General features: G+C 50.4%; 1 protein-coding gene and 1 long non-coding RNA gene across 5 annotated transcripts in view; both read left to right on the top strand.

Annotated features, from left to right (window-relative positions):
• The window catches only part of LOC106989166 (uncharacterized), a 70,605-nt gene extending 64,494 nt beyond the window's left edge, over positions 1-6,111 (top strand). For 2 of the 3 annotated variants that reach the window (XR_008294592.1, XR_008294594.1), the window contains 3 exons: positions 591-831; positions 1,004-1,985; positions 2,601-3,034. This is a non-coding gene — a long non-coding RNA (uncharacterized LOC106989166). Of the gene's footprint in view, positions 1-590; positions 832-1,003; positions 1,986-2,600; positions 3,035-5,511 lie in introns of those variants that run through there. The other variant, XR_008294593.1, reaches the window with a different exon arrangement.
• Positions 6,112-11,788: 5,677 nt separating this feature from the next.
• LITAF (lipopolysaccharide induced TNF factor) overlaps positions 11,789-20,787 on the top strand; it is a 27,539-nt gene continuing 18,540 nt past the window's right edge. The window contains exon 1 of one of the 2 annotated variants that reach the window (XM_053213028.1): positions 11,789-11,875. The gene's annotated coding sequence lies outside the window, so the exon portion shown is untranslated. Of the gene's footprint in view, positions 11,876-12,073; positions 12,548-20,787 lie in introns of those variants that run through there. The other variant, XM_015087629.3, reaches the window with a different exon arrangement.

Here is a 20,787-nt window from a genome sequence, read left to right as displayed (position 1 = left end):
GCCCATGTGTCTTCATGCTGCTAGGGAGCTTCTGGGAGTGGGTGAGGCCAGCCCGGCACAGCCTCCCCTACAGATCACAGCATCTGGCACAGTGAGCTTATGTCCTGGGCCCTCTTTACTTGCTCCTACGGGCGTTACTCCTTGCTGTGCAGCCTGGGGCAGGTCGTTTCACCTCTCTGTGCCTCAGCTGTGTCTTCTGTAAAATGGGCTCACAGAAAGCGTTTCCCCCTCAGCACGACTGTCAGGATTAGATGGGAACATCCGAGTTGCCCAGCTTGAGAACCGCTCCGAAAACGGGAGCTGCCCCTGGAAAATTCTTTAGCCTTATTTGTTCAACCCAGCGAGGATTTACAGAGCACCTACTATGTGCCAGACGAGCCGAATGCCAGGTCCTGGAGGCCCAGGGGGCAGGATCCTGTTTCAAAGAAGCCAGATTAAAAAAAAAAAAAATGTTTATGAGACAGCTGGGGAAATGTAAACCCAGACTGGATGACATTGGATGGAATTCAGCAATGTGTTCATTTCTTTCTTTCTTTTTCTTTCTTTCTTTCTTTCTTTCTTTCTTTCTTTCTTTCTTTTTCTTTTTGCAGCGCATTGTAGTTTCGTGGTTGTGTTTTGAAAAGGAATCCTCATCTTTTGAGAGCCTCAAACCAGCCTGTTTGCAGATGAAATGATCCGATGTCGGGGATTTGCTTCAAAGTCATGGCAGTCTTTAAGAGGACAATGATTCCCCTGGACCAGCTTATTAAAAGCAAAAAAAAATCCAGTGGCAGAGGGGACGTGGGGGACCTGGATGAGATCTGTGAAGCCTCGGTGGATGCTGTGTGGGATGTGAGTTTTGCAAGGTTGCAATCCCTTAACTTAGTGGGTAATGGCACACCTTGCATGAGCGAGGCCCTAAGGAGAAGGTGGGGAGCAGGAGTCTGGGTCATAGGTCACGGGGTCGTCTGGTCTTGATGCTAACCCGTGGGAAAGCAGCAGCTTTTCATCTTTTTTTTTTTAGCTATGAGAACCCCAGGCCCCGAGGAGGTCCGTGGGGGTCCCCGAAGGCAGAGTTGATGCTGACCTGTATCCCCATCTGGACAACGGATGGCCCTGATCCTCTCTGCTCAGAAATGCCCAGTGCGACGGACAGATGTGTGTGTCCCCACCGCCCCCCCAAGCAGGTCCACAAGGTGAAACCTCACCCCCAGCGGGATAGTGTGAGAAGGTGGGGCTTTGGGGAGGCAACTGGGGGATGGGGGCGGAGCCCTCATGAGTGGGATCAGTGCCCTGATGAAAGCGACCCCACGGAGCTCCCTGCGGGCTTGCACCGTATGATGACATCCGGGTCATCGGCCACTGAATCGGCTGGCCCCTTGACCTGGGACATCCCAGTCTCCGGAACTGTGAGAAATACATCTGCGTTGTCTCTGAGCCGGTCCTACTGGGGCCTTCTGTCCTAGGAGCCCAAACCCTCCAAGACATGCAGCGTGACGTGCTCTGGGCCACATTCTTCATGCTCGCAACCTCCCGATGGGGCCCGCGGTGCACAAAGCGGCCCAGTGAGAGAACACACCCGCCTTCCCAGCCCTGGCTTCCAGATGGTGCCGGCCTGGCCTCCAGGTTTCCACGGTGGGGAAGGGATGCCCTCCCCACCCTCTGGAGTCCTCGAGACCCGCCGGTTCCAGGCTCTGGCCTGGTGGCGGAGAGGGGAATGCTTTTTCCCGCCTTCCTCCGGGCTCCGTGACACAGGCACCTGGGTCACAGATGTGTCCCGCAGGGAGATAAAGGTGGCGATGACCTAACCACCCTCACAGCGGGCAGTTCCTTGAAAAGGCGTGAGTCCCCAGCTCTTTCGGAAAGCAGCTCGGCGGAGTGTATCAGGGGCCTGGAAAGGTGGACGCTTCCCTGTCCAGCGATCACACTTCTGGGAATTTGCCCGAAGGAACTAATCCTACAAAAAAGAGAAAAGAAAGACCACACACCCAGGGATATCTACCAAGGTGACAAGTACAATAGGAAATCATTGGGTGCGACCGTAGGTTGTCACCTTTGTAGGCATTTTAAAAATGAAGTCAGGGAGGCTCTTTATGGAAAATATGGACTCTGTAATGCCAAACAGAAAACAGAAAACACAATGGCCATTGCGGGGTGGGGGGCGCCTGTTCCGTTTTCGAAAATGAAGACTGACGTCTTAAGGCGTGTTTCCTTTTTGGATGGTCCCGTGGCTTTCTGGAGGGGAAGAGAAGGACGAGTGGAAAAAACCCAGGGAGGCCCTGGAAACCCTCTGGGAGGGAGCGCCCCTCGGGACAGGGCTTTGGCCTTTTCCACATCAAAAACTAGTTGACAGTTCAGACAGCCCAGCCTCTTTCCTGGAGACTGAGGCAGGCATGTTTATGTTTTCTAAAAGGTTTTAAAAGTTCTTTATGTTATTGCAGAAGCCCAGCAATGCGTGCTCGTTGTTTAAAAAAAAAAAAAAAAAAGCACGGAATTGTGTAAAGTAAGGCTGCTTCCCGTGGCCTCCTTCTCTTCAGAGGGGGCCACCTTGAGTCCTTTCTTTCTTTTCATTTTTTTCCGTTTCCAGGGTTTTCAAACTTTTTTTTTTTTTTTTTTTTTAGCTCCCAGCCGCAGTGAAAAAATAGATTCTGCATCGTAACCCAGTATACGCGGATGCTGGCGTATAACTAAATAGAAAACTTATGCAATGCTACTTATTATAAGAAATGCCATCTGGGGTTGTCTCTTGGATGCTGTCCTTCCCCGTCCTGTCCTGTCTGTCCTGTCCTATCTCATCCCATCCCGTTCTGTTTAAAAGGCAAGGTGGCTGGTCATGACCCAGTCATATGGCTTCATGTCCCACCGCTTGGCGTGACCTTCGAGGAAGCAGGTACCATACATGTTCCCGTTCGGTGTCCATTGCCCAGCCCCACCCCACCCCCTCCCTGCTCTACAGCTTGTCTTTCCCCCTGGAGGATTTCACAGCCCGATCTCTGTAACTGGACAGACGGGGCTGGGGCCATTTTGTCCTCCTAAATGGTGGCAGAGCAGTTTCCGCACTGATTTTTCATGATGGGTTTGTCCGGCTCCCTTTTAATAGCCATTTGCATCATCTCCACTCTGGGCTGTGCAGGCTCCGTGGGGTGACCCATCTGTGCCCAGCCACCGGGACATCTGCGCAGTGAGTGAGTTCTCAGTGCGGATCGCCCACAGGTCTACAAGCAAGCGCCTCTCCAACATCTCCACGGCCGCCGGGATTGGCCCAGAGAGGGGCTCAGGGAGATACGGTAGGATCATTTCCTCCCCACAGCCCCCCAACCCCGGACGCCCTGAGTCCGATGACTCTACAGGATTTCACTTCTGTTTCGTTCTCGCGATGCTGGGAACTACCTATGTGGGTCTGAGAAATGAGGCAGGGCTACAGTCCGCTTCTCCTTTCTGCTTCTTCGCTTCCTCTTTTGTCACTCGAGGGGACCCTCTTCAGCCCTGATGCCACAGCTGTTCCCTGCTGCTGGGGATTTCTGTCCAGGGGCCTTAGGGCCTTCGTGCTCTACTGACTTGGCTTGTCAGCTCCCAGGGGGGACAAGTTGGCTCCCTGCAGAGGCGCACGATTTGGAATGGGCGGGGACTTGGCTGCAGTGAATTAGAGTGAGAATTCGAGCAGTTCACATTAGAATTTATTCGTAGTCCTACCTTAGGTTCAAATCCCAGTTCTGACACCAGTGGCAAAAACCTTGAGTCTTGATTGCTTCCTCATTTATAGCATTTTAGAGAGGGGACAGCCAGTGAAAAGGCCCTGGGGCAGGGCTGTGCTAGAACAGCAGGGAGGCCTATTTGGCCGGAGCAGAGTGAGGTCGAGGGTGTCTGGAAATTGAGGGCAGAGAAGAACAGAGCTCAGATCGTATAGCATTCTGGAGGCCTTAGGGAGGGTCCTGACAGCACTCTGGATTGTGGGGAAACCGAGTCAGGAGCTCAGGTAGGGGGTGTTTGGTGATCTGTGTCCAGAGTTCATTTGTTTGAGCGGGACCATTTTCTTATCACGGAGCTGTGTCTGAGGCCAGTGGATCAAAACTGATTCGAGAACAAGGGGAGGCACTCTCATGGGACTTGTGGGTTTTTTTTGTTTTGTTTTGTTTTAAATTTTTTTTTAATGCTTATTTATTTTTGAGAGACAGAGAGAGACAGAGCACGAGCAGGGGAGGGGCAGAGAGACAGGCAGACACAGAATCCAAAGCGGGCTCCAGGCTCCGAGCTGGCAGCACAGAGCCGGACGCGCGGCTCGAACTCACAGACCGCGAGATCATGACCTGAGCCGAAGCCAGACGCTCAACCGACTGAGCCACCCGGGCGCCCCATGTGGGTTTTTGTGTTTGCTGGAAGGGGCGCTTAAGAACAATAGCAGGTCAGTAATAGCAGCTCTGAACCCCCCGAAGCCTTCCTTTGTGCCGGCACCTTGCCACGCTGCTTCCCTTCGTGACTTCTTCTCACTGTCATGGACACACTGGGAGCTGGCAGGACAGCTGAGGGAGCAGGGGAGTCTGCAGGGAGGGGCCGGCTGAGGCCTTGCTCCTGGGAAGGAGCCAACAAGGAAACTTTGGCCCAGGCCTCGTGCCGGACTCAAGGCATCACCACTGCTCCGTTTCCTCAAACCGCCCACCAGCCCCCCCAACCCACCCCTGAGCCCTGGTCAGACCCTCTGGAGGTGGGGCGATTCCAGGCTTCCCCGGACCCACAAGCCCAGCCCCCGGCCTGCCTGTCTCCTTCTGGCCGGAGGGGAAACCAGCCTTGAACCAAGTTCTGCAGTTGAGGTCAGGCGCCCCGGAGCTGATGGATGAAAACTCCTGTTCAGGTTCCAATTCCACAAAACGCAGAAAGAGCCCAGCGATGGTGAAAGTCGCAGACAAGGACGTCCCTTTGGAAGCCAGGTGGGGAGCCGTGGACAGACACGTCCATTGCGTAGCTCTGGACTGGAGGCCGGCGGAGGGGGCGGGGGCGGGCCGTGCAGGGGTGAGTGGAAGATAAATCCCAGAATCCCATTTATTTGACACATGGTCACATGGTGCACCCACAGCAGAGTTTTCAGTGGGAACAGAAACAACTCTATGAGCAAGTATTACCATTTCCACTTGATACAGGTGACAGCTGAGGCCCAGAGAGGTTAAGCGAGTTGCCAAAGGCCACCCAGCTGGTCACAGTGGCAGTGGCGTTTGAAACCCAGGCTGCCTGGCTCCATGCCTGTGTTTAGCCCCCATGTTGTGGAGAGCTTCTTGGAGCTTAGAGCCCTCCAGATCACTGAGAGCTTTCAGGCTAGGGCCTCAGAGCCTTTCCCCCCAGTATATTCTCCTACAGAGTTCCAACCCACAAAAGAGAAATAGGCAATTCTGTATGAGTGGAAGCCAGCCCGTGCCCTCTCCAGTGTGAAAAGACAGTTCTGCCGACTTCCTGCAGCCCAGCCCAAGTCCCCCTGCCTGTTCTTCCCGCACCATGGGCACCCACGGAAGCCCTGTGCCTCTTACGCCTCTGTCTCCGCAGGTGGCCCGGATGCTGGAACCTCTCCGGACCTCAATCTCCCCATCTCGAGAATATGAGGGTTTTTGCAAGGAGACAATGAGATGACGAATGTACGAGTGTTTTGCCCGGGGCCTTGCAGCCAGCGGGGGCACAGTTGGTGTTTCCCACCACCACCACCACCACCACCACCACCACGGGCAAGCTTCTGGTCCCCTGGCCTCATTTCCCCATCTGTGTGTCTCAGCAGTAAGACTCGCTACTCCAAAGGGCTTCTTCAAGGATGAGTCATGTGATGTGTGCAGCAACCATGTTTTGAAAATGGAAAAGGTGTTATGGAAACATTAGTTACCAGAACTTGTTGTTATGAATAGCACAAACCAGCCAGTGGAGGCTATTTCTGACTACTGAGTTCCTTCTTTGAAGATCAGCTTTTTTAAACAAGCAATTTGTATGTGTCCTGTAAATATCAGAAAAATGGCCGGGAACAAAAGGAGACAAAGAATCCCTACTCAGAGGCTCCCGTTGGCGGTGTTCTTTATCCTTGAGAAAGTGTCAAGGCATTTTCCCAGGGTGTGTGTGTGTGTGTGTGTGTGTGTGTGTGTGTATCTTTTCCCCCCTCTTTTAACAACAACAAAAAAATGGGATCGTTCTCTGCATTCTCCAAGCAGCTCGTTCTTCTCTCCTGGCTGCTGTCATTTCTGATGTCTCAGAGCACAGCCCGAGGGCGCCTCTCCCTTTCTGTCTGCCCATGTGATTCCGGGGTATCGGCGCATGTGTCTTCACGGCCCGGATCTCGTGCCGAGACTTTTTGGGTTGAGCACAACAGCAGACTCTTCAGTGGGAACAGAAACAACCACAGATGTCATGAAAAGCCATGTGGCCCCCTTTGGCTGTGTCCTAACAGGGCATAGGTGAGTCCCTGCTTTACTTTTTTTTTTTTTTAATTGAAATAAAATGCACACAATACAGAATTTAAGATTTCAACTATTTAAATTTTTTTTCTTTTTTTACAAAATGTTTATGTATTTATTTTTTGGGGGGGGCGGTTAGCGCACAAGTGAGGGAGAGGCAGAGAGAGAGAGGGAGACACAGAATCTGAAGTCAGCACCGAGCCTGATTCGGGGCTCGAACCCATGAACTGTGAGATCATGACCTGAGCTGATGTCAGACATTCAACTGACCGAGCCACCCAGGTGCCCCCCCATTTTTTTTTTTTTTATTTTAGAGAGAGAGTGCAAGTGAAGGAGAGGTGCAGGGGGATGGCCCTGGCATCACGACCTGAGCCAAAATCAAGAGTTGGATGTTCAACTGACTGAGCCACCCAGGAGCCCTAGTGTTTCAACTATTTTAAACTCTATGATTTCGTGGCATTTAGTACATCAAAATAGTGTGACCATCACCACAACCAGCTTCCAGAACATGTGTAGACAAACCCCATACCCATTAGAAGTCGCTCCCCACTCCTCCCAGCCCCAGGCCCCCACGAATCAGCCTTCTGCCACTGTAGATTTGCCTATTCTCGAAATAACCTACAAATGGAATCCTATGATATGGGACCTCGTGTGTCAGTCTTCTTTCAATAAGCACAATGTTTTCTTTTTTTTTTTTTTAATTTTTTTAACGTTTATTTATTTTTGAGACAGAGCGTGAACAGGGGAGGGGCAGAGAGAGAGGGAGACATAGAATCTGCAACAGGCTCCAGGCTCTGAGCTGTCAGCACAGAGCCTGACGCGGGGCTCGAACTCACAGACCATGAGATCATGACCTGAGCCGAAGTCGGACGCTTAACCAACTGAGCCACCCAGGCGCCCGGAGCACAATGTTTTCAAGGGTCACCCACATTGTAGCATGGGCCTGTGCTTTCTTCCACTGTGTGCCCGAACGGTATTCTGTCGTGTGGATGCACAACGTCTCATTCACCCACTTATCAATTGGTGGACATTTGGTCATTTCCACATTCTGACGGGGGGCGAATATTGCTGATAAGAACATTCCTCTGTACCTTTTTGTTTGAATGCCTGGTTTCAATCATTCTGTGTATATATTTGGGGCCGGAACAGCAGCTGTGGTGTTTTACATGGCCCCCAGCAATGTGTGAGAGTTTCAATTTCTTGACGTCCCTCCCAACCCTTGTTATTTTCCATTGAAAAAAAAGAAAAAAATTTTTTTATGGCCACCACAGCGGGTACGAAGCGGTATCTCATTATGGTTTTGATTTGCATTTCCCCGATGACTAACGATGTGGAGCATTTTTTTTTTTTCAGCTGATTCTTGGCCGCTCATGTATCTTCTTTGCAGAAATGTCTACTCAGGTCCTTTGCCTACTTTTACTATAGCTTTTAGTTTTCATGGGAAAATGTGCATGATGGTAAAACGTACCCTTTTAACCATTTCTTAGCATACAGTTCAGTGGCACAAAGTGCTCACAGTGTTGGGCAACTGTTAGCACCATCCAGCTCCAGAATATTAAAAAAAAAAAGACTCTTTTAAAAAGGCACCGAGACTCCCCCCCATACACTCCCAGCCCCCCGAAAGGCACAGCCCTCCCCCGTTATCAACAGTCCGCACCAGAGTGGGACATAACACTTGCCTGAAAAGGCAGCTGAGATTTTGAAAGACATCACACCAATCTGTACCTCAGTTTGGGGAGTCTTGCCGCCTGTGATGGTTGTTAGCCTCAATGTCAAGTTGGCTAGGCCATAGTGGCCTGTAATTCAAGTACACACTAATCTAAGTCTTGCTGTGAAGGTATTTTTGGAAGGGGTTAACTTCTACAACACGTTTTTGTTGTTTTTTTTTAAAGGGAAGTGCAGGTTAGTTTATTTTTCTGTACATTTCTCATTTTCTTTATTATTTTGCATTATATTACAGTATTGTAATCATTTTTATATGAATATTTTTGGGTTGTGGAATGAATCATCCGAGTTTCCATTATTTCTTGTGGGGAAATTCACTTTGATATACACGTGCTTTGGATTACAAGCGTGTTTCAGGAATGAATTATGCTCGCAATCCAAAGTCTGACTGTACTTGAAACAGTGCGATGAGTGAGTCATGTTCCATACAACAAGTTTTAAATAAAGGAGATTATTTTGGTAATTTGGGCCTCATCCAATCAGTTAAAAGGCCTTAAGAGCAAAACTTAAGTTTTCTGGAGAAAGGATTACACCTGTGGACCAAAGCGTCTACTCCTGCCTGAGGGCTTCACCTCTCTCTCTCTCTCCCCACATTCATTCATCCTATCCTTCCTTCCTACCTACCTACTTATCCATCCCATCTATCTGTCCATCTATCTATCTACCTACCTATCTATTCCTTCCTTCCTTCCTTCCTCCCTCCCTCCCTTCCTTCCTTCCTTCCTTCCTTCCCATCCTGTCTATCTACCTACCTACCTATGCTTTCTATCTATCTATCTATCATCTATCACTGTTTATCCATCCATCAACCACACCCACCCATCCTATCTGTCTGTCTGTCCATCCAGCCTTTCCTTTCCTTCCTTCCTACCTACCTACTTGTCCATCCCATCTATCTATCTATCTATCTGTCCATCCTATCTATCTATTCCTTCCTTCCTTCCTTCCTTCCTTCTTCCTTCCTTCCCATCCTATCTATCTATCCATCCACCCATCTATCATCTCCTTCCAGTACTGTTTCTCTGAGAGAACTCTGGCTGATATACTACACGAATGTCTTTCCATTTCATTTAGGTCTTTAATTTCTTCAACAGTATTTTGTAGTTTTCACCGTATAAGTCAGACTTTGTTAAATTATTTTCTGATTTTCATTGTTGTGTCATTCCTTACTAGTGTACAGAAATGCAACTGATTTTTGTATGTTGATCTGGTACCCTGCCACCTCGCTGACCTTGTTGATTCGCACTGATGATGTTTTGTGGATTCCTTAAGATGTTCTCTGTGTAAGATCATGTTGTCTGTGAACTGAGATAGTTCCTACTTCTTCCTTTCCATTCTGGATGCTTTTTACTTCTTTTTCTCGTGTTATTGTCTTGGCTAGCACTTCTGGTACAATGTTGAGTAGAAGTGTCAAAAGTGCTTGTTCCTGATCTCGGGGCGGGGGGGGGGGGAACATCCAGTCTTTCACCATGGAGGATGTTGGTCACAGTAGATGCTCTTTATCAGGTTGTGGAATGTTTCCTTCTGTTTCTACCCTGTTGAGTATTTTTCTCATGAAAAGATGTTGGAGTTTTGTCAAATGCTTTTTCTGTGTCTATTGAAATGATCGTGTGTCTGGGTTACTTTCCTTCGCTTCTCAGAAGCACTGGGTTAGAAATTCAATCTCTATGTTTTCTTGGGGATTGAAAAAAAGAGTCACAGTTTTACAGCTCTCCCCATAAATAATCGCTAGCTCACAGGCGCAGTTAAGTGTTTAGGACATCTGAAAAAAAAAAAAAACAAACAAAGCCAGCTCCCGTGATGCTCAGTTGTTGAAGGAGAAAAAGGAATGACGTGGTAGCATTGAGTAAAAGACAGAAGTAATTCAGATGTGCGATTACTTTTCCCTCTGCAGAAAAAGAAGGAAAGAAAGAGGTGGGGGATAGGGGAAAGGAAAGGAAAGGAGAGGAGAGGGGAAGGGAGGGGAGGGGAGGGGAGGGGGAAAGCATTCACACAGGCTGTTTCTTGAACATTTTGCTCTGACAGAGTTTCTGTAGGGCTTGTATCTTGCTAGTGACAGTCCGTGATACTCTGGTTTTATGTCAGGACAACATGCCTCTTTGCCCACCTTGAAAATGGAGAATGGCAGAGGCTGGGCTTATTCCAGCTTCCTCAATAGTTTTAAAATAAAAGATTGGCCTCACTAATAACCTTTCCCTGGCGATTACTCACAGTTGGGAGGACTTTGAAATCCCCTCCCCCAAATGAGTAATACCTTTCATGGCTGGTAGTGGCTGGGTCCATATGGTAAAAGGTGGTGAGAGCTTTGAACAGGGGCAGAGAGGACAGTTTGCTCTGGGACTTTGGACAAGTCATTCTACCTGTCTGGGTCTCAGTGTCTCTGGGGTCTTCGTGTGAAGGCAGAGGATCCCATCACCGGAAGAGTCTTAGGATCCAGTAGGATCCAAATCTATGAATCCCTGGAGGGACTCAGAGGCTCTCCGCCCAAGTGGCATTTCTCTAGATGGCCGCATCAGGGTTCCTCCCATTTCCAAGACTGTGTACTCTGAAAGCCACACAAGCTCCTTAATGGCTTGTAATGACTTCTCCCAGAACCCTGCTGGATCAGGGCTGCGGTTACGACCTTACCAGGCAAATGGGGCTCTTATCGGCTAGGCAGGCAGCACCCATTTAGGGGCAGAGGACTGAGTGGATGTTGAAACAGGAGATATTGATTTGCAGATTCTAGGGGCAGGGGCACCTGGGTGTTTCAGGCCATGATCTCATGGTTCATGAGTCTGAGCCCCAGATGGGCCTCCCTCCTGTCAGCACAGAGCCCACTTCAGATCCTTTGTCTTCCTCTTCTTGCTCACGCGCATGCTCTCTCTCTCAAAAATAAATTTCAAAATTAAAAAAAAAGAGAGAGAGAGAGAGATTTTAGTGATGGAATAAGAAAGTACCTAGGGGGCGTGGACTTCCCTGGGGACATAGAAGGTGATAAGACAGGACATTGGTTTCATTTAACACCTAACCTGTACTAAACCCTTTGCTTGCAAGATCTCAATGCATTCTTAGATATATGCGACAGGTACTGTTAATGTCTATTTTACAGACAGGAAACTGAGGCCCAGAGTGGGGGACTTTTCCAAAGGCACACCGTGTATCTCGGGCTATCCGGATGCGTCTGAAGGTACGGAACTGTTACGGGTAGAGTAAGGGCTGCTCTGCTGAAAGCAGGGAACCCTGAACCTGGGACTCAGAAGTTGGTGGTCCACCTTGTCTGACGGTGGGAGGGGTTAGGAATGCCAGAGATGGGGGACCTAGGGGAATGGGGAGAGCAGGATGAGGAAATCAGGAGGGGAGGGGGATCGACGTGCAGGGGCAGAATCCGCAGTGGGGGGAGGGGGACAGGATGGGGAGTCTGGGCCCCCCCCCCCCCCAGGTCATCGCGAGGAGCCTCGGCAGAACCTAGAGGATCCAGGGAGTGAGCGGAGTCGGGGTGCACTCTGGGGATGTTCCGCGGGACGGAAGGGACGGGCAGAGCCCGGAGGGGGGGACAGCCTCGGGCACGTTCCAGGCCGCACTGGGCGGGGTGGGTCCGCGCGCGGGCTGAAGGGGGAGCCGGAAGCCTGAGCAGCCCCGCCCCGGCCCCGCCCCCGGCCCCGGCCCGGCCCCGCCCCACCCCGGCCCGGCCCCGCCCCACCCCGGCCCGGCCGCCCGCCTGCGCGGCTCGCTCAGACCTCCCGGCTCGACTGGCTGCGCGGGCGGCGGTGAGTGTGGCGCGGGCGCGGGCGGGGGGCGCGGCGGCCCGGGAGGGAGCGGGGCTCGGCGGCGCGAGCACTGGTCCCGGGCTCGGGAGCAGCCGAGGCCGGGAGACCCGGGGCATCGCGCCGGTCGCGGGGCGGCGGGGGCTCCGGCGGGCCCCGGGGGTCGAGGGGGGGTGGAGGGCGTAGGGGACCGGCCGAGATCTGGCGCGCGGGGCCCTCCCGGGGCCGGGTGTCCAGCCTCCCGGCGCTTGTCCCGGCCGTGGGACAGGCCGGGTTCCGTCCCTGCCCCGACGAGTGGGCCCAGCGCCAGCGCTGGGGTCGTCCGAAACAATTTCCGGACGCCGGTCCCGGAAAGTCGGCTTTTAGGGGCCGCGGCATCGGCGCTTTTTGCCTCTGCCACTGTCAGCGCGTGCCTTTGTGGACACCTGGGGGCCGAGGGAGCCCCCGAGAGGCGAAAATCCGGACACAGTGAGAAGGGAGCCTTGGCCCTGGCCAAACCCCTTCCCCGCGGGTTAAGGTGGGCACCCGGTGAGCTCAGGGATGAGCCCCGACAGACCCACCTACTGGCGGTGCCCGATGCGTGCTGGTGGCTCCGGCTGGGGAACTTGTGGCGGAGGTGGACATCACCCCTCTCGACCAAGCTAGGCAGGTGGCCTCCTCCCCTCTGCTCTCCAGGTCAGTATGGATCTGGGCAGTGGTGTTGGTCAAGGTCAGGGGATGGGGAAATGGGCCCATTCTAGAAAGGCCAAGCATTCAGGGCTCAGGCCAGTTGGACCTTCACTAGTTTTCTGATCACTTTTGTGCTTCCGATTCGTGGGGCTGATGTCATTACCTGTTGGACTGAGCTTGCTGGTTGGGAAATCCAGTTTCTGGAAGTCAAGGGCCTTCCCTTACCCCATCAGGTTAGACTGTCCCACCAGCCCTCCCCAGGGGGTACAAACCCTGGCCTTGGCCTGGGGGGCTGGTGCTGATTCAGGGGCAGCCTGGAAGGGGGGTTGGCTCTGCAGTTTCCCCGGGGGCCCATTTTAAGCAAGGGCATGGTTTGCATGATTGTATGCTTGACTGCCTCGCTTGCTCGCTTACCTTCCTGTCCCCACCCGCAGCCTTCTAGGGTGGTTCTTTTAAAGTAGGACTAACCTGGATTCCATTGTAAAGAGAGGCATGAGCTGGTATCTGGGACTCCACGACCGTGTTTGGTTTTCTCATAGTTGGATCAGACTCTGGAGAGCAGGTGACCTGTTCTACCTGCATGAAGTAACACCCATGCTGTACTTGGCTTACCGCTCAGCCAGCCTTTGTGTGGGATCAAAAAGTGCACCAGCCTCTCTAAGAAATATTAATTGTAGAATCTACTAGAGAGAGGCCCGTCTTCTCTCTTTCCTGTTACTTTAAGGCATTAATAATAGATGCTTTTGTTCACATTTGAAAAAGTATCCTTGTAATGTTTTTGCGGATTACGTGACTGGGTGATTGATCTGAAACAGGATCAATTTCTTAGGTCTCTAAAATACTAGATACTTTGGTGAGTATACCTCCCTTTACCCCTTCAGTCTCTTTTATGGGCTGGTTGTGAAGAAACAAAGTGCCGCCCTTGCCCTTTAAAGGACTTGGAAGAAATGGCTCCTGGTCCTGAAGGATTTACGCTGTGGGTTAAAAGTGGAAACGCATGCAGGTGAAAAAGTCAGTGCTCTCTAATGCCTGGAAGGAGCTTGAGGGGAGTGGAAAGGAGGGAGGTGTGAGCAAGAGGCGAATAGCCACTGTGGGTTTAGTAGCAAAGCCGAGGCCTGAGCATATGTGGACACGTGGGGGGACATGTGGAAGCAGCAGAAGGATCTCAGCAAAGTTTCAGAGGAGGCACAGACAAGACAAGGGTTGGGTCGGAAAAGGGGAACCACTGGGAGGGAAGGAGCCAGAAGGCATTTCCGGCCTAAGTTAATTTTCAAGGAGCTAAGCAGCACATCCTCTTGCTGTTAATTAACCACAATACCACTGTGAGAATGGGCTGGTGCCCATCTGGGACTTAAAATTCTGCTGCCAACCATGAATCAACCCGGAGCTACAGTGATGGTTGGAAGAAAGGAGATTCATGAGAGGGAGTCCTAGAGTCCGGGCACTGCAACTTGTGTTGTATTTGTTTTTGCTTTTATTGCAATGAAAACAGCCCAGTGGGTGAGGGGGTCCGTCTCATCAGGCAGAGACCCCCTTGACTCTGCATTTCTCTAGTGCGGACGTGTTTATGATGTCCTTGGTGCCCATTTGGCCTGCCATAGTCCGTTCTGAGCTCGACGGGTGTTTGCTTAACCTTAAAATTGTTACTTGAGCTCCAATTGGTACTTTCCTGGGTCCACACAATGTCTTATTATTCGAATCTTTGTATTCTGGGCCGCCGTGATAACACTCCCTTGGCTAATGTAGTCGTCCCTGCGTGCAAGAATTTCAGTAGAAGAACTGTGTGTGATTTCACAGGCTTTAAGATACAGACAGAGGGGCGCCTGGCTGGCTCAGCCGGTGGAGCCTGCGACTCTTGATCTCAGAGTTGTGAGTTCGAGGCCCATGTTGGGTGTAGAGATTACTTAAAAATAAAATCTTAAAAAAAAAAAAAAAGACACAGAAGAAAGGAAATATAGAGGGTATGTGCTTGGTGGTTTCCCTGCTTCCCTGTAGTGGGTGGGAAGTTAATTCACCAGGATCCTAAAGGCTCAAGGCACTGTGTCCTTTATGTCTTCCTTCCTTATAGGCGTTAACTTTCGAGAAAGGAACAGCCAAAGAATTTCAGCTGCTTAGTTCAGGGAACTTTAGAATTGTCAGTGTTCCTGAAATAAATTTAAGAGCTTATCATTCACTTTTGCCGTAACCTTGAGTGCAGGGAGGTTATTTGTAGAGGATGCAGTGATATTTCTGAAAGCTATGTAAAAAATAACAATATTGCAGAAAGTGTGGAAGTTAAAGAAGATGGGGGACGATCTCAGCCTGTGAACCAAACGGCTAGCCTCAGTTTACCTGGTTGCACGGCTTGGTCTGTTATCATGGAGCCTGTTGTTTTTTTGTTTTTTGTTTTTTGTTTTTTTCTGAAGCTGTAATCAGGGTCCGTTACAATTTTGTATCCCGATGCAGTCGTGTTTGTGTTCTTGTGCCGTTTCATCAAAACTCATCATTCCTGTGGAAACTTGGGGATGTGGTTTCACCAGGAATCCAGAGGGAAGTTCCCCTCTCCCAATTGCGGGGGTGGGGGGGGCGGGGAGGGAGGAGAAGCCCACCTCCCCAGTGGAAGGATTTTTTCCATCCCGCGAATCACTGTAATTTGTACTTATGCCATATTTGAACCTGGCCTTCAGATTGTAGTAACTTTATCTTTGATTTGTGGGACGTGTCCCCCTGTAGAAACAGACTGAGTCCAGATGATGGCAGTTGAAAATATTTCTCTGAAATCTTTCCTATGAGCCTGAATTTGTTTGAGGTCACATAGCCTAAGAACTGTCGTACAGGGTTCCCGCTTCGTCTTCCGAAGAAGGCAGGAGATCCCGTTTTCTCCTTTTGTCGAAATTCCTCCCCTGTGGTAATTTAGAGTTTAGGAAGTCCCGTTCACCTTGGACATTTTTTCCGGAACCGTAGGCAGGTTAAATTCCATTCTAACAAAACCGGCCTTTTGCAGAATCTGTGTGTTTTCAAGACTGCTAACTAGTCTCAGTTTAAGCATTTGGAGCACTATTCGATTCACTACATGTACGAGTCCGGTAGTTCCTTAGAGTTTTTATAATCAGGTTTCACTTAATGTTTGCCTTCTTGTTAGAGAACATTTTTCTCCAGAGATCGCAAAAGACCCGATCTTTTTGGCCTTGCCAGCTGGCTCTCCACCTGTGTACCAACAGGGGCTGTTTTCTTAGATGTCCGTCCTGACATGAGTGCCCCCCCCCCCCCCGCTTTTATTTTTTGGCTTAAGGAATCCCCCCGCCCCCCATCATTTCAATATTCCAATCAGAGCTGGTCTCTGGGTTCCTTTTCTGGGGCTGGACGGTGGGGACAGGCTGTAGGATTGAATAATCTTCCTATTCTCTCCTTGAAAGAACTGATTTTAGAAGGAGGATTCGGTTGGTGATTAAAAAAAAAAAACAAACTGCTTTATCTTCTCCCTGAAGGCCTTGCCCTTTTCCGTGTTGATCTGATGTATTTTTAGAAGAGTTTATCGCCCACATGTGTTTAAAACCGCTTTGTGAGAGTTTGGAAATCTGATGTTTTAAGGGAGGGGTACAGATGTGTGGCCAGGCGTCCTTGTACATGCAGCTGAGGTGTTTTGGAGAGTCCCCAAACCTCGGGGTCTGGACATTTGCTTACATTTGGGCATCTCTCTCTCTCTCTCTCTCTCTCTCTCTCTCTCTGTCTACCTCCCTCCCTCTGTCTACCTCCCTCCCTCTGTCTTTTCTCTTTCCTCCTTTTGCCTGCTTGCTTGCTTGCTTGCTGTCTTTCTTTCTTTCTTTCTTTCCTCCTCTCCCTCTCCCTCTCCCTCTCTCTCCCCCCTCCCCCTCCTTCCCTCCCTCCCTCTCTCTCCCTTCCTTCTTTCCTTCCTTCCTTCCTTCCTTCCTTCCTTCCTTCCTTCCTTCCTCCCTCCCTCCCTCCCTTCCCTTCCCTTCCCTTCCCTTCCCTTCCCTTCCCTTCCCTCCTCTCTCCCTCTCCCTCTCTTCTCTTCCACCCCCTTCCTTTCTTCTTTTTTTTTTTTCTTTTCCTCTCTTTCTCTTCCTTTCCTTTCTCCTCCCCATTTAGAAATATTAGAAACCCTGGTCACAGAAACCGGCTCCCACGTAACGTTTTGCATTTCACCAAAATGCACTTTAAAAAATTACTTTCTTTTTTTTTTTTAATTTTTTTAATGTTGATTTACTTTTGACAGAGAGAGACAGAGCAAGAGTGGGGGAGGGGCAGAGAGCGACGGAGACAGAATCCCAAGCAGGCTCCAGGCTCTGAGCTGTCAGCACAGAGCACCACGCGGGACTCGAACTCAGGGACCGTGAGATCATGACCTGAGCCAAAGCTGGACGCTCACCCGACTGAGCCACCCAGGCGCCCCCCAAAATTACTTTCTTTAAAAAAAACACACAGAACCCTTTTTAAAAAAAAAAACTTGTCTTTTAAAATTTGAATTGAATGCCTTTGGGCAAGGCCTGCCTGCCCCAGTTCACCCTATGGTTCAGTTTTAGGCTTATAGGAGAGTTGCAGTTAGTATAGGGGGTTCCCCGGGGACCCCTCGCCTGGTTTCCCCCATTGTTTATAATGTCCTTTGTCATCCCCACAGTGCCTCTGTCAAGCCAAGGAAATGACATTGGTGCTTCACCATTAACAAAACTCCAGACTCTGTTTGGAGTTCACCAGTTTTCCCACTGACATTCTCTTTCTCTCCCGAGGTCCCATCCCTGGGACCCCATGCCGTTTATTCCCTTTTTTATCATCCTCTGGTCATACGGTGCCTCAGTCTTGTTTCTCTGACTTCTTGAGGCGTGCCCATCAGGGATTTTGTAGAATTTCCCTCAGATTGGGTTTGTCTGGGGTTTTTCTTCTGGTCACACTTGGGGTTAGGGGTTTGGGGAAGAATTGGCATGGATGTGTCTCATGACCTCAGGGGGTCCTAATAACATGAACCTTCACCACTAGCCTGAGGTGGTGGTTGCCAGGTTTTTTCATTGCAAAATTCCTGTCTTTGTCTGGTGGACTATCCCCTAAAAGCGAGATACAAAATGCAGCCCACACCCAGGAGGGGGATGGAGGGACTAAGCTCCACCCCCTGGAGGGAGGGGCGTCTGCACACACTATTTGGAATTCCTCTGGAAGGAAGACTTGTCTTTTCTTCTGTATTGAAAAAATGCACAGTTCTAAAGAGCTTGCACAATAGACTTGGCTTTCCTATGTGGAGGATACATACTGTTCTATGCATGTAAAATCTCCCTTCTACGAGGACGCAGTGTGGGCATCGCCTTCCCAAAACCCTGTGGGGACCCCGGAGAAATGTAGCACACAGACCTTGCCCTGGAGGGGTGCAATGTGGTCCAGTTAGGGAGACGCAATCTAACTTGCAGGCCGGAAGCAATTAGGACGCTGAAGGAGGGCATATGTCGCAGAGGGCTGGATTGTGTGGGATGGGCCGGGGGAGCGAGGCTCAAGGACTTAAGAGAGCTCAGCGGGGAACGTTTCCCACCCTCTTCTCACCTTAAGTCTTGCTAAAGGCAAGGCGGATATTTCCCTTAACTTTCAAAGACGGGACAGTTATAATCCCCGCTCCCCACGGTCAACTGGAATATAGCCAGAGTTGAGGAAATAAGCAAATAGGAGACTCCCGAGTAACACAGATATTTATCATTCAAGACAGACGCCCAAGCGTGTTTACCTTACTGCTAGGAGGCACCTGAGGAAGGTAGTAACTCTTTCTTCCTCTGCACAGAGTTCTTACCCAGTGGGTGCTGGTTTCCCAGGCTCGAGGCTTTGGCACAGCAGCGGGGGGGGGGATGGGAGCTGCCAGCAGCCCCAGGCTGGACCTTCCAGGGTGTGGGATAGCGCGGAACCTCCGCCTGCCGACCCAGGTATGTCTTTCTTACTGTTTGCAGACTTTAAGGAAGCAGAGAGAAACGCAGAATCGATGTTAGAAAATGGTTCAGATACTCTTGGGGGAGGGATGCTGAAAGAAGGCAGCAGCACCGGAAGTTACGAGGCTGGAGTTTTCCTTGCCTGTGGACAGGATTTGGGGAGAGGGACGCCCCCTTGGCCTGTCTGATGCTGTCTGTGCTGATGGGCCGCCGCTGCCCGCGTGGCTTCTGCTGGGGCTGGTTTCTCTTCGTGTTCTAAGTTTTGAGGCTTATTTTTAGAGACTAACTCTCGTTGGCAGGCGCTGAATACTTTTAGGGGGTTTTCTAGTTCCTCTTGGGCTGCTGGTTCATTAAGCAGAACCCTTACGTGCGGGGTCCCTCCCTGGAAGGTCCAGCCTGGTGCCCACCTCGCCTGGGCCCGGCTTTTTGGTGGGAAGGCCCCCGTGACCGGACCGCACGCTCCTGGCCAAGCGCTGCTCGCCTCCCCCCGGGACACAAGTCTATGTCCGCTTCTGCATGTCTAACCATGCTGTTCCCCACCCCCTGGCCTGCCCTCGCCTGTGTCCCCGAGACCCACCACTTGCCTTAGAATCTGGACTCAGTTTCCCCTTTGGGTCCGCTCCCCTGTCTCCCTTATGTTGCTTAACTTTGCCTCCTCAAAGGGATTCCTTAAGGCTGGTGAGGGAGGGCCCATTCTCCCTGGTCTGATATAAACCATCAGGCTTCAGAACTGGGTCAGAGCACAAAATTCAAAGAGAAGAACTTTATTCTGGTAAATAGGAGATTGTTGTATGGCTTTGGGGATGATATAGTGAAAACAGCAGTTTATACGTTTTCTCACCAAATAGAGGTAATCAGAAGCTTTAATCACTCTGCAAACACTCAGGGAGGGGCTAAGGCCAGGTGCCCGCCAGCAACCTGAGACAGTTGGGCTGTGATGACATCATTTCGCCCACGGGTGGGAGGACCCAGGAGGCTGGCCTGGGGAGGACAGATTCGGGTTTGCAGAGGCTCTTTCTCCCCACTAAAAAAAAAAAAAAAAGTTTTATTTTAAATTAAATTACTTAATTATAAATATATTATATTATAATTAATAAACATATTAAACGATGTCTGCTTAATAAGTTATAATTTACTGCATTGACTTTTTTCTTGATTTGGTTTTTGATCATGCAGTACTGCTATGGGTCAGTACACAGAAGATCAGGAAAGGTGTAGGCGAAGGATTGTCCTTCCCACAGTCCACCTCCCTCCCCTGCTCACAGCCACTTTATCAGTTTCTTTCTTTTTTTTTTTTATTTTTAAAATACTTATTTATTTTTGAAAGAGACTGTGTGCAAGCGGAGGAGGGGCAGAGAGAGAGGGAGACACAGGATCGGAAGCAGGCTCCAGGCTCTGAGCCATCAGCACAGAGCCCGACACGGGGCTGGAACTCTTGAACGTCGAGATAGTGACCTGAGCCGAAGTCGGCCGCTCAACCAACTGAACCACCCAGGCGCCCCTTAGAGTTTCTTATATACCCTTTCGGAGACATTTTATGCACGTTATACAAGGAGATATATATATATATCCTCCTTCCGTGTACCCAAATGATGGTCTGTTTGGACTTTCTTTAATGCAGTGATCTATCCAAGAGATGCATTTCCACACATAAAACTCTTGCTTGTTCTGTTTTGATGGTTGCTGTACTGTTGTTCTCTTGTGCGGTTGGCCCATCACCGATGTGCACCGTCTCCTGCTGATGGAGAGTTAGGTGGTTTCTAGCCACATTAGAGTGAATGCACCTGTGGGCTCATCATTTGTCTCTTCGCCCACGCGTGAGACATCTCTCCCCTGCATGCCTAGAGGAGGAACTGTTGGGTCGAAGCGTTCGTGCATGTTACAGTTTGATAGGTGCCTCCGTTGCACATTTACAGAAAAAGTTGCAAAGTGTTCAGGAGTTGCATACACCCCGTTCAGTTCCCCCCGTTGTAAGATAGACATCGCACGGCATCAGGGTGTATTTGTCACGAGTAAGAAACTGACATTGGTGTGCCTTGCTCTTAGCCAACTCCAGACTATTTGAATTCAGAGGAGGAACTTTCTTCTACTGGATTCTGTTCCGGGATCCAGTCCAGGATCCTGCATTGTATTTAGCTGTTAGGTCTCATTCTCTGGTCTGTGACAGTTTCTCGGACTTAGTTTCTGCGACCTTGAGGCAGTTTGTGAAGGAGTACTGTCCTGGTCCTCTGTAGAAAGTCTGGGTTTGTCTGATGTTTTCTCCTGATGAGCCTGGGTCAAGGGTCTGGGGGAGGAAGACCACAGAACTGACGGGCATTTGTCACCCCATCCTGCCAGCAGGTGCGT

The sequence above is a fragment of the Acinonyx jubatus genome, chromosome E3, assembly GCF_027475565.1.
Source record: "Acinonyx jubatus isolate Ajub_Pintada_27869175 chromosome E3, VMU_Ajub_asm_v1.0, whole genome shotgun sequence".
Taxonomy (NCBI): domain Eukaryota; kingdom Metazoa; phylum Chordata; class Mammalia; order Carnivora; family Felidae; genus Acinonyx; species Acinonyx jubatus.
Note: the sequence above shows the minus strand (reverse complement) of the source record. Positions and strands in the feature narration are given on the sequence as shown.